Source organism: Arachis ipaensis, chromosome B6, assembly GCF_059453495.1.
Source record: "Arachis ipaensis isolate K30076 ecotype BB chromosome B6, ASM5945349v1, whole genome shotgun sequence".
In the NCBI taxonomy this organism is placed as follows: domain Eukaryota; kingdom Viridiplantae; phylum Streptophyta; class Magnoliopsida; order Fabales; family Fabaceae; genus Arachis; species Arachis ipaensis.
Window position 1 is genome coordinate 80,124,773 of NC_142441.1, and position 10,038 is coordinate 80,134,810.

General features: G+C 40.3%; 1 non-coding gene across 1 annotated transcript; it reads right to left on the minus strand.

Annotated features, from left to right (window-relative positions):
* Nucleotides 1–273: 273 nt before the first annotated feature.
* Nucleotides 274–380, minus strand: LOC148561483 (small nucleolar RNA R71). The gene has a single exon (XR_015888108.1). It is a non-coding gene; the product is annotated as a small nucleolar RNA R71 (small nucleolar RNA).
* Between the last annotated feature and the right edge of the window lie 9,658 nt (nt 381–10,038).

Sequence of the window (10,038 nt, forward strand, 5' to 3'; positions counted from 1 at the left end):
CCTCAACTGGTCACCTTAGTTCAACAGAACTGCCAATTCTATAGACTTCCGCAGGATGATCCAAATGAATTCTTTTCTGACTTCTTCCAGATATGTGACACAGTCAAGACCAATGGAGTGAGTCCTAAGGTCTATAAACTTATGCTCTTTCCTTTTGCTATAAGAGACAGAGCTAGAGTGTGGTTAGATTCTCAACCTAAAGAGAGTCTTGACACATGCGAGAAGGTTATCAATGTATTCTTGACCAAGTTCTTTCCACCCCAAAAGTTGAGCAGAATTAGGGTGGAAGTTCAAACCTTTAGACAAAAAGAGGGTGAATCCCTCTATGAAGCCTGGTAGAGGTACAAGCAACTTATCAGAAGATGTCCTCCTAACATGATCTCAGACTAGACCACACTAGACATCATCTATGATGGCCTTTCTGAGATATCCAAGATGTCACTGGATAACTCTGCTGGTGGATCACTCCACTTGAAGAAAACGGCTGAAGAGGTAAGAGAACTCATTGACATGGTTGTAAACAACCAGTTCATGTACACTTCTAAGAGAAATCCTGTGAGTAATAGGGTACTTCAGAATAAAGGAGTACTTGAAATTAATACTCTGAATGCCATACTGGGTCAGAATAAGATCTTGACCCAATAGGTCAACATGATCTCCCAGCATGTGACTGGATTGCAAGCTACAACTCGCAGCACTCAAGAAGCTTCCTCTGAAGGAGAAGCTTATGAACCTGAACAACCCATGACACAGGAGGTGAATTATATGGGAGAACCCTTTGGAAACACCTACAACCCATCATGGAAGAACCATCCTAACCTTTCATGGAAGGATTAGCAAAAGCCTCAACAAGGCTTCAATAATAATCAATGTGGAAGAAACCATAACAGGTTTGGTAACAGACCACCATTCCCACCTTCTCAGCAACAATCAGAGACTTCTAGGCAGAGCATCTCTGACTTAGCCACCATAGTCTCTGAACTTTCAAAGACCACTCATAGTTTCATAACTGAAACTAGGTCCTCCATTAGAAGTTTGGAGGTAAAAGTTGGTCAACTGAGCAAGAAAATCCCTGAGATTCGTCTCAACACTCTTCCAAGTAACACTGAAGTTAATCTAAGAGAAGATTGTAAGGCCATCACTGTAGAAGTTAAGGCCAAAACTGAGGAGGAAGGGCAGGCATTGAACGCCAGTAAGGAAGCCCTTATTGGGCATTCAACGCCTAAGAATATGCCACTCTTGGCGTTGAACGCCAGTGAGGTACACACCATTGGGCGTTCAACGCCCAAACTTACACCACCACTGGTGTTAAACGCCAGGAAGGAGGTCCCTCTTGGGCATTCAACGCCCAACTAAGCACTATTACTGGCGTTGAACGCCAGTAAGGAAGACCTTACTGGGCGTTCAACGCCCAAAACACCACAGGAGCTGGCGTTGAACACCAATAAAGGGATCCATACTGGGAGTTCAACGCCCATTGAGGATGTCCCTACCCAAGAACTCAAGGGATCCAAGGGTCATGTAGAGACCATAGAGGTTCCACTAAATGCACTTATGCAATTCATGGGTTCTGATGAACACTCATCCTCTGATAACGATGAAGACATTAGGGAAGAGCAAATTGCTCGACACCTAGGAGCTTTGATGAAGCTAAATGACAAGCTATTCAGAACTGAGACCCTAGAGAAAGAACCTCCAGTGCTGACCAAGGAGCTAAATGCCTTGGCTCAGCAGAGGCAACCTCAAAAGCTTCTGGATCCCAGACGCTTTTTGATTCCTTGTACCATTGGCACCATTACTTTTGAAAAAGCCTTATGTGACCTAGGTTCAAGCATTAACCTCATGCCCCTCTCTGTAATGGAGAAGTTGGGAATCTTTTTGGTACAACCTGCAAACATCTCATTAGAGATGGCAGACAAGTCAATAAAGAAAGCATATGGCTTAGTAGAGGATGTCTTGGTGAAGGTTGAAAACCACTACATCCCTGCAAACTATATCAATTTGGATACTGGGGAAGATGAGGATGACTCTGTTATCCTTGGCAAACCTTTCCTAGCCATCGCCAATGCTATCATTGATGTGGCAAGGGGAGAGCTGTATCTACAGTTTTGGGAAGACCGCATCCTATTCAAGATGCCTCACCCCAACTCTCCCTCTGAGAAAAGAGAGATAACTGTGCAATACTTAGTGTTCCAACCCTCTCTTTTAGTGCAAAGCATTACTAAGCCCCCAAACACCAATTCTAAGTTTGGTGTTGGGCAGGCATCAACAGGCACTAAGAACAAAGGTACTAAGAAGAAAGTACCTAAAGGCTGGAGGGACAAGAAAGTCCCACAGAAGGCCTCTCACCTGGTATGAGAGTTGTCTTCACCAAGAAACCAATCATACCACATGCAGTGAGTCATATCCTGTCTTCAGAGCATGTGGAGCTCATTCATGCAAAGACAGGAAGAAAGTTCACTATAAAGGGCAAAATTCTGAGAGTGATCTTAAAGAAGTGTTTGTTAGGAGGCAACCTTGTGCACAAATTGTGAATCACACTTTTCACAACTCGTACCACTAACCAGCAAGTGCACTGGGTCGTCCAAGTAATACCTTACGTGAGTAAGGGTCGAATCCCACGGAGATTGTTGGTTTGAAGCAATCTATGGTTATCTTGTAAATCTTAGTCAGGAAGTCAATTATGTTTATCAGTTGAATTTCAAATAAACAAGAGAGCATGGATTAAAGGTTACTTGTTATGCAGTAATGGAGAATATGTTGGAGTTTTGGAGATGCTTTGTCTTCTGAATCTCTGCTTTCTTCTGTCTTCTAATTCACGCACGCACGTCCTTCTATGGCAAGCTGTGTGTTGGTGGATCACCATTGTCAATGGCTACCTTCCATCCTTCCAGTGAAAACTACGCTCACGAACTCTGTCACAGCACGGCTAATCACCGGTTGGTTCTCGATCCGGTTGGAATAGGATTTACTATCCTTTTGCGACTGTCACTAACGCCCAGCCTTCAGGAGTTTGAAGCTCGTCACAGTCATTCAATCCTTGAATCCTACTCGAAATACCACAGACAAGGTTTAGACTTTCCGGATTCTTATGAATGCCGCCATCAGTTCTAGCTTATACCACGAAGATTCTGATTAAGAGATCTAAGAGATACTCATTCAATCGGATATAGAACGGAGGTGGTTGTCAGGCACACGTTCATGGTTTGAGGAAGGTGATGAATGTCCCGGATCATCACCTTCATCATAGTTAAGCGTGAATGAACATCTTAGATAGGAACAAGTGTGTTTGAATGGAAAACAGAAATACTTGCATTAATTCATCAAGACACAGCAGAGCTCCTCACCCCCAACAATGGGGTTTAGAGACTCATGCCATCAGAGAATACAAAGTTTAGATCTATAATGTCATGAGATCCGAAATAAGTCTTCTAAAAGTTGTTTAAATACTAAACTAGTAGCCTAGGTTTACAAAAATTGAGTAGACTATGATGGATGATGCAGAGATCCACTTCTGGGGCCCACTTGGTGTGTTCTGGGGCTGAGATTTAAGTGAGTCACGTGCAGAGGCCATTTGTGGAGTTGAACGCCAGTTTTTGTGCCAGTTTGGGCGTTCAACTCTAGCTTTTGATCCTTTTCTGGCGCTGGACGCCAGAATTGGGCAGAGAACTGGCGTTGAACGCCAGTTTACGTCGTCTATCCTTGTGCAAAGTATAGACTATTATATATTGCTGGAAAGCCCTGGATGTCGACTTTCCAACGCAATTGGAAGCATGCCATTTCAAGTTCTGTAGCTCCAGAAAATCTACTTTGAGTGCAGGGAGGTCAGAATCCAACAGCACCAGCAGTCCTTTTTCAGCCTGAATCAGATTTTTGCTCAGCTCCCTCAATTTCAGCCAGAAAAATACCTGAAATTACATAAAAACACACAACTCATAGTAAAGTCCAGAAATATGAATTATTCCTAAAAACTAATGAAAATAGACTAAAAAATAACTAAAACATACTCAAAACTATATGAAATTAACCTCAAAAAGCGTATAAAATATCCGCTCATCACAACACCAAACTTAAACTGTTTCTTGTCCTCAAGCAACTAGACAAATAAAATAGAAGACTAATAGGTTGAGAAGCAATAATATCTCAGAGTTTTTGATTGAAGCTCAGATTCTAATTAGATGAGCGGGACTAGTAGCTTTTTGCTTCTGAATAGTTTTGGCATCTCACTTTATCCACTGAAGCTCAGAGTGATTGGCATCTATAGGAACTTAGAATTTAGATAGTGTTATTGATTTTCTTAGTTCAGTGTGATGATTCTTGAACACAGCTTTTTTATGAGTCTTGGCCGTGGCTCTAAGCACTTTGTTTTCCAGTATTACCACCGGATACATAAATGCCACAAACACATAATTGGGTGAACCTTTTTCAGATTGTGACTCAGCTTTGCTAAAGTCCCCAATTAGAGGTGTCCAGAGTTCTTAAGCACACTCTTCTTTTAGCTTTTGGATCTTGACTTTAACCGCTCAGTCTCAAGTTTTCACTTGACACCTTCACGCCACAAGCACATGGTTAGGGACAGCTTGGTTTAGCCGCTTAGACCAGGATTTTATTCCTTTAGGCCCTCCTATCCACTGATGCTCAAAGCCTTGGGATCCCTTTTATTTTCCCTTGCCTTTTGGTTTTAAGGGTTATTGGCTTTTTCTGCTTGCTTTTTCTTTTTCTTTCTCTCTTTTTTTTTTCTGCAAGCTTTGTTCTTTGCTGCTTTTTCTTGCTTCAAGAATCATTTTTATGATTTTTCAGATTTATCAATAACATGTCTCATGTTCATCATTCTTTCAAGAGCCAACATATTTAACAGTCTTAAACAACAAATTCAAAAGACATATGCACTGTTCAAGCATTCATTCAGAAGACAGAAAGCATTGCCACCACATTTAACTAATTAGAATTTCTCTTATTAAAACTCGAAATTTTATTGCCTCTTATTCAAAAGATCTCCTACTTTATTCATGTTTGCTGATGATGAGAAAAATAAACTATATCTTAATTGGAGATAAAATCAAAATAGATACTAATTACTACTATATGACTTCTAAGGTAAACTTCTATAAGGACACTGTCACAGAGTTAAGGCAGAAATTGGAAATTAACAACCTTTATTCTGGGGGAACGGGGGTTCCTCTGATCCTTGGGGTGCTTGGTCCTACAAGAGAAGGCTTTTGGTGCTTTAATTCCCTTAAGTCACGCCCTTGCTCCTCTTGTTCTTTAAACATATAGGTCAGCATTTGACTGTGTTCCTTCTGTTCTTTTATTATTTGCTCCATAGCTTCCCGTATCTTGGTAACGCACGTCTCAAGATACTCCCAGTATTCAGATTGAGGGATCTCTGGGAGGAATTCCTGTGCTCTCTTCTTGATGGGATCCTCTTGTGCTTGTTGTTTTTCCATTGATGCTTTGGTGATTGGCTTTTCAATTAGGATATACTCAGTTATTCCCATCCTTACTCCAGCGTCCTTGCAGAGCATAGAAATCACGCTTGGATAAGCCAACCTGGCCTTTTTAGAATTTTTGTTAGCAATTTTGTAGAGTTCAGTTGAAATCAGCTGATGAACCTCCACTTCCTTCCCCATCATGATGCAATGGATCATCACTGCTCTTTTAACTGTGACTTCAGAACGGTTGCTAGTGGGCAACAGAGAACGCCCAATGAAGTCCAGCCATCCTCTGGCGACTGGTTTGAGATCCTCTCTCTTGAGTTGATTTGGGACACCCTTTGTGTTGGTGGTCCACCTGGCTCCAGGGATACATATGTCCTCTAGAATCTTATCCAGGTCAATGTCTGCTCTCATCATCCTCCTGTTGAAGGAGTCTGGATCATCCTTTAGCTGAGGTTGCTTTAAGATCTCCCTGATCTTTTCAGGGGTGGTATGAACAATCTTTCCTCTGACCATGGTCCGAAATTCATAGAATGCAGTTCCAGATAGTTTTTGCTTGTCAGTTTGCCACATATTAGCATAGAACTCCTGGACCGTGTTCCTTCCCACTTTCGTTTCAGGATTAGCTAGGACTTCCCAGTTCCTGATTCGAATTTGCTCCTGGATCTCCGGATATTCATCTTCTTTCAGATCGAATCTAACTTCCGGGATCACTGATCTCAGACCCATTACTTTAAGATAATGGTCTGAATGTTCTTTAGATAAGAACTTCCCTTGATTCCAAAGTGGTTTTGGAACGCTCTCTTTCTTGCCTCTTGGATTGGGTTGTTTTCCTTTAGGAGCCATGATCTTAGTGATCTCGGATAAACACACCAAACTTAGAGGTTTGCTTGTCCTCATGCAAAAGAAAAGAAAGGAGAGGGATAGAAGGAGAGCTAGGTGCAATTGTTGATGGAGGAGGAGGGAGGCCGAACCCCAATTTAAAGGGATAGGGGGGTGGGTTTTCGAAAAATTGGAAAAGATAAGATAAGAAGATTGAGTTGAAAAAGATAAGATAGAAGATATAGTTTAATTTTGAAGAGATATGATAGATTTTTGAAAAAGATAAATATGAATTTTGAAAAAGATAATATGGAGATTTGAAAAAGATATAGATTAGTTGAAAAGATTTTAGAGTGAAAACGATAGATTTGTTTTCAAAAAATATTTGAAAAGAGTTGGATTGAATTTGGAAGGATGGATTTTTAGAAATTAAGGATTTTAGAAATTAGGGTTCTTGACATGTTCATGTAAAAATCATGCATTGAAGCATAAAATTTGAAATTAAAATGGAAATACGTGTGGAAAAAATGAATTTGGCTCCTCCCTGCCTTCCTGGCGCTTGAACGCCTAAACACTGCCTGTTTTGGGCGTTCAGCGCCCAATTGCTGCTCTCCTGGGCGTTCAACACCCAGCTGCTGCCATTACTGGCGTTCAACGCCCAGTGGGTGCCCCTTTCTGGCGTTGAACGCCCAGCTGCTACCATCACTGGCGTTCAGCGCCCAGTGGATGCCCATTTTGGGCGTTGAACGCCCAAAATGCACTTTTACTGGTGTTTTCTTGCCAGTGAGATCTTTTTCTCTGTTGTGTGTGCCGAGGTCTTCTGTAAATGATTATTTACCTTGTTATCAATGAACTCTATATAAACAAATAAAAATAAAAATAGAAATAGGGCAAAATGCTTAGAGGATTGTTGCCCCATGGCTGGGTTGCCTCCCAGCAAGCGCTTCTTTATTGTCTTTAGCTGGACCTTGCTGAGCTTTTAATCTAGCTTCAGCCTTGAGCATTCTTGCTCAATGTTGCCTTCAAGATAATGCTTGATTCTTTGTCCATTGACAATGAACTTCTTATCAGAATCAATATCTTGAAGCTCCACATAACCATATGGTGACACACTTGTAATCACGTATGGTCCCCTCCACCGGGATTTCAGTTTCCCGGGGAATAGTGATGAGCGGATATTTTATACGCTTTTTGGGGATAATTTCATATAGTTTTGAGTATGTTTTAGTTAGTTTTTAGTCTATTTTTATTAGTTTTTAGGAAAAATTCATATTTCTGGACTTTACTATGAGTCGTGTGTTTTTCTGTAATTTCAGGTATTTTTCTGGCTGAAATTGAAGGAGCTGAGCAAAAATCTGATTCAGGCTGAAAAAGGACTGCTGATGCTGTTGGATTCTGACCTCTCTGAACTCAAAGTGGATTTTCTGGAGCTACAGGACTCGAAATGGCATGCTTCCAATTGCGTTGGAAAGTAGACATCCAGGGCTTTCCAGCAATATATAATAGTCCGTACTTTGCACAAGGATAGATGACGTAAACTGGCGTTCAACGCCAGTTCTCTGCCCAATTCTGGCGTCCAGCGCCAGAAAAGGATCAAAAGCTGGAGTTGAACACCGAAACTGGCATAAAAACTGGCGTTCAACTCCACAAATGGCCTCTGCACGTGAATTGTTTAAGTCTCAGCCCAGCACACACCAAGTGGGCCCCCAGAAGTGGATCTCTGCATCATCCATCATAGTCTACTCATATTTTGTAACCCTAGGCTACTAGTTTAGTATTTAAACAACTTTTAGAGACTTATTTTGTATCTCATGACATTTTAGATCTAAACTTTGTATTCTTTGATGGCATGAGTCTCTAATCCCCATTGTTGGGGGTGAGGAGCTCTGCTGTGTCTTGATGAATTAATGCAAGTATTTCTGTTTTCCATTCAAATACGCTTGCTCCTATCTAAGATGTTCATTCGCGCTTAACTGTGATGAAGGTGATGATCTGTGACATTCATCACCTTCCTCAAACCATGAACATGTGCCTGACAACCACCTCCGTTCTATATCCGATTGAATGAGTATCTCTGAGATCTCTTAATCAGAATCTCCGTGGTATAAGCTAGAACTGATGGCGGCATTCATGAGAGTCCGGAAAGTCTAAACCTTGTCTGTGGTATTCCGAGTAGGATTCAAGAATTGAACGACTGTGACGATCTTCAAACTCCTGAAGGCTGGGCGTTGGTGACAGACGCAAAAGGATAGTAAATCCTATTCCAACCGGATCGAAAACCAACCGGTGATTAGCCGTGCTGTGACAGAGCGCGTGAGCATAGTTTTCACTGGAAGGATGGAAGGTAGCCATTGACAACGGTGATCCGCCAACACACAGCTTGCCGTAGGAGGACATGCGTGCGTGAATCAGAAGACAGAGGAAAGCAGAGATTCAGAAGACAAAGCATCTCCAAAACTCCAACATATTCTCCATTACTGCACAACAAGTAACCTTTTATTTATGCTCTCTTGGTTATTCGCAATTCGACTGATAAACATAATTGACTTCCTGACTAAGATTTACAAGATAACCATAGATTGCTTCAAACCAACAATCTCCGTGGGATTCGACCCTTACTCACTTAAGGTATTACTTGGACGACCCAGTGCACTTGCTGGTTAGTGGTACGCGTTGTGAAAAGTGTGATTCACAATTCGTGCACCAAGTTTTTGGCGCCGTTGCCGGGGATTGTTCGTGTTTGAACAACTGACGGACTATTTTGTTGCTTAGATTAGGAAAATTTTTCTTTTTGGTTTAGAGTCTCTTATTATTGTTCTTGGTTAAAAATATCCTTCTTTAAAACAAGTGTTACATTTACTGCCCAATTGGCTAGAGTGTTAGTCTAACCCCGTGGCAGTTTGGTACACTCTTTTTAAAACCTTTTTCATAAATAATATTTTCTCTATTAAAATTTGTGCCAAACTCTAAGTTTGGTGTTTTCTTGTTGATTTCCCTTTGATTTTCGAAAATTTTGGTTTGGTTTTCTAAAAATTTTAAGTTTGGTGTTCTTTCTTCGTGTTCTTGAATTTTCTTTGTGACTTGATCTTAAAATTTTTAAGTTTGGTATTCCTTGGTGTTTTCCCCTCCAAAATTTTCGAAAATAGGGAGCATTAGATCTAAAAATTTTAAATCTTGTGCTATTTTATTGTTTTTCTTTTTCCTCTTAAAAATCAAAAATATCTTTTCTCTCTAAAAAAAAAAAAAAAAAAAACAAATTTTCGAAATATATTTATAAAATTTAGAATTTTATTTCAAAATTTAAAACTTTTTTTTCAAAATCATCATATCTTTTTCAAAACTTCCTAACCACTTTCTCTCTCCTCAGTTTTTTCGAAAATCTTCACTCAATTTTTATTTATTCTATTTTAATTTATTTCATTTTCGAAATAAATATATAAATAAATAAATAAAAATATTTTTTTCTATTTTACATCATCTCCCTTTTTCCATCATGGATCTAAGTGGAAATGAACAGTCCAGGAGGACTCTGGGGTCATATTCAAACCCCTCTACTGCTTCATATGGGAGTAGTATCTACATACCCTCCATTGGAGTCAGTAGCTTTGAGTTGAATCCTCAGCTCATTATCATGGTGCAGCAAAGCTGCCAGTATTCCGGTCTTCCACAGGAAGAACCTACAGAGTTTCTGGCACAATTTTTACAAATTACTGACACAGTACATAATAAGGAAATAGATCAGGATGTCTACAGACTATTACTGTTTCCATTTGCTGTAAAA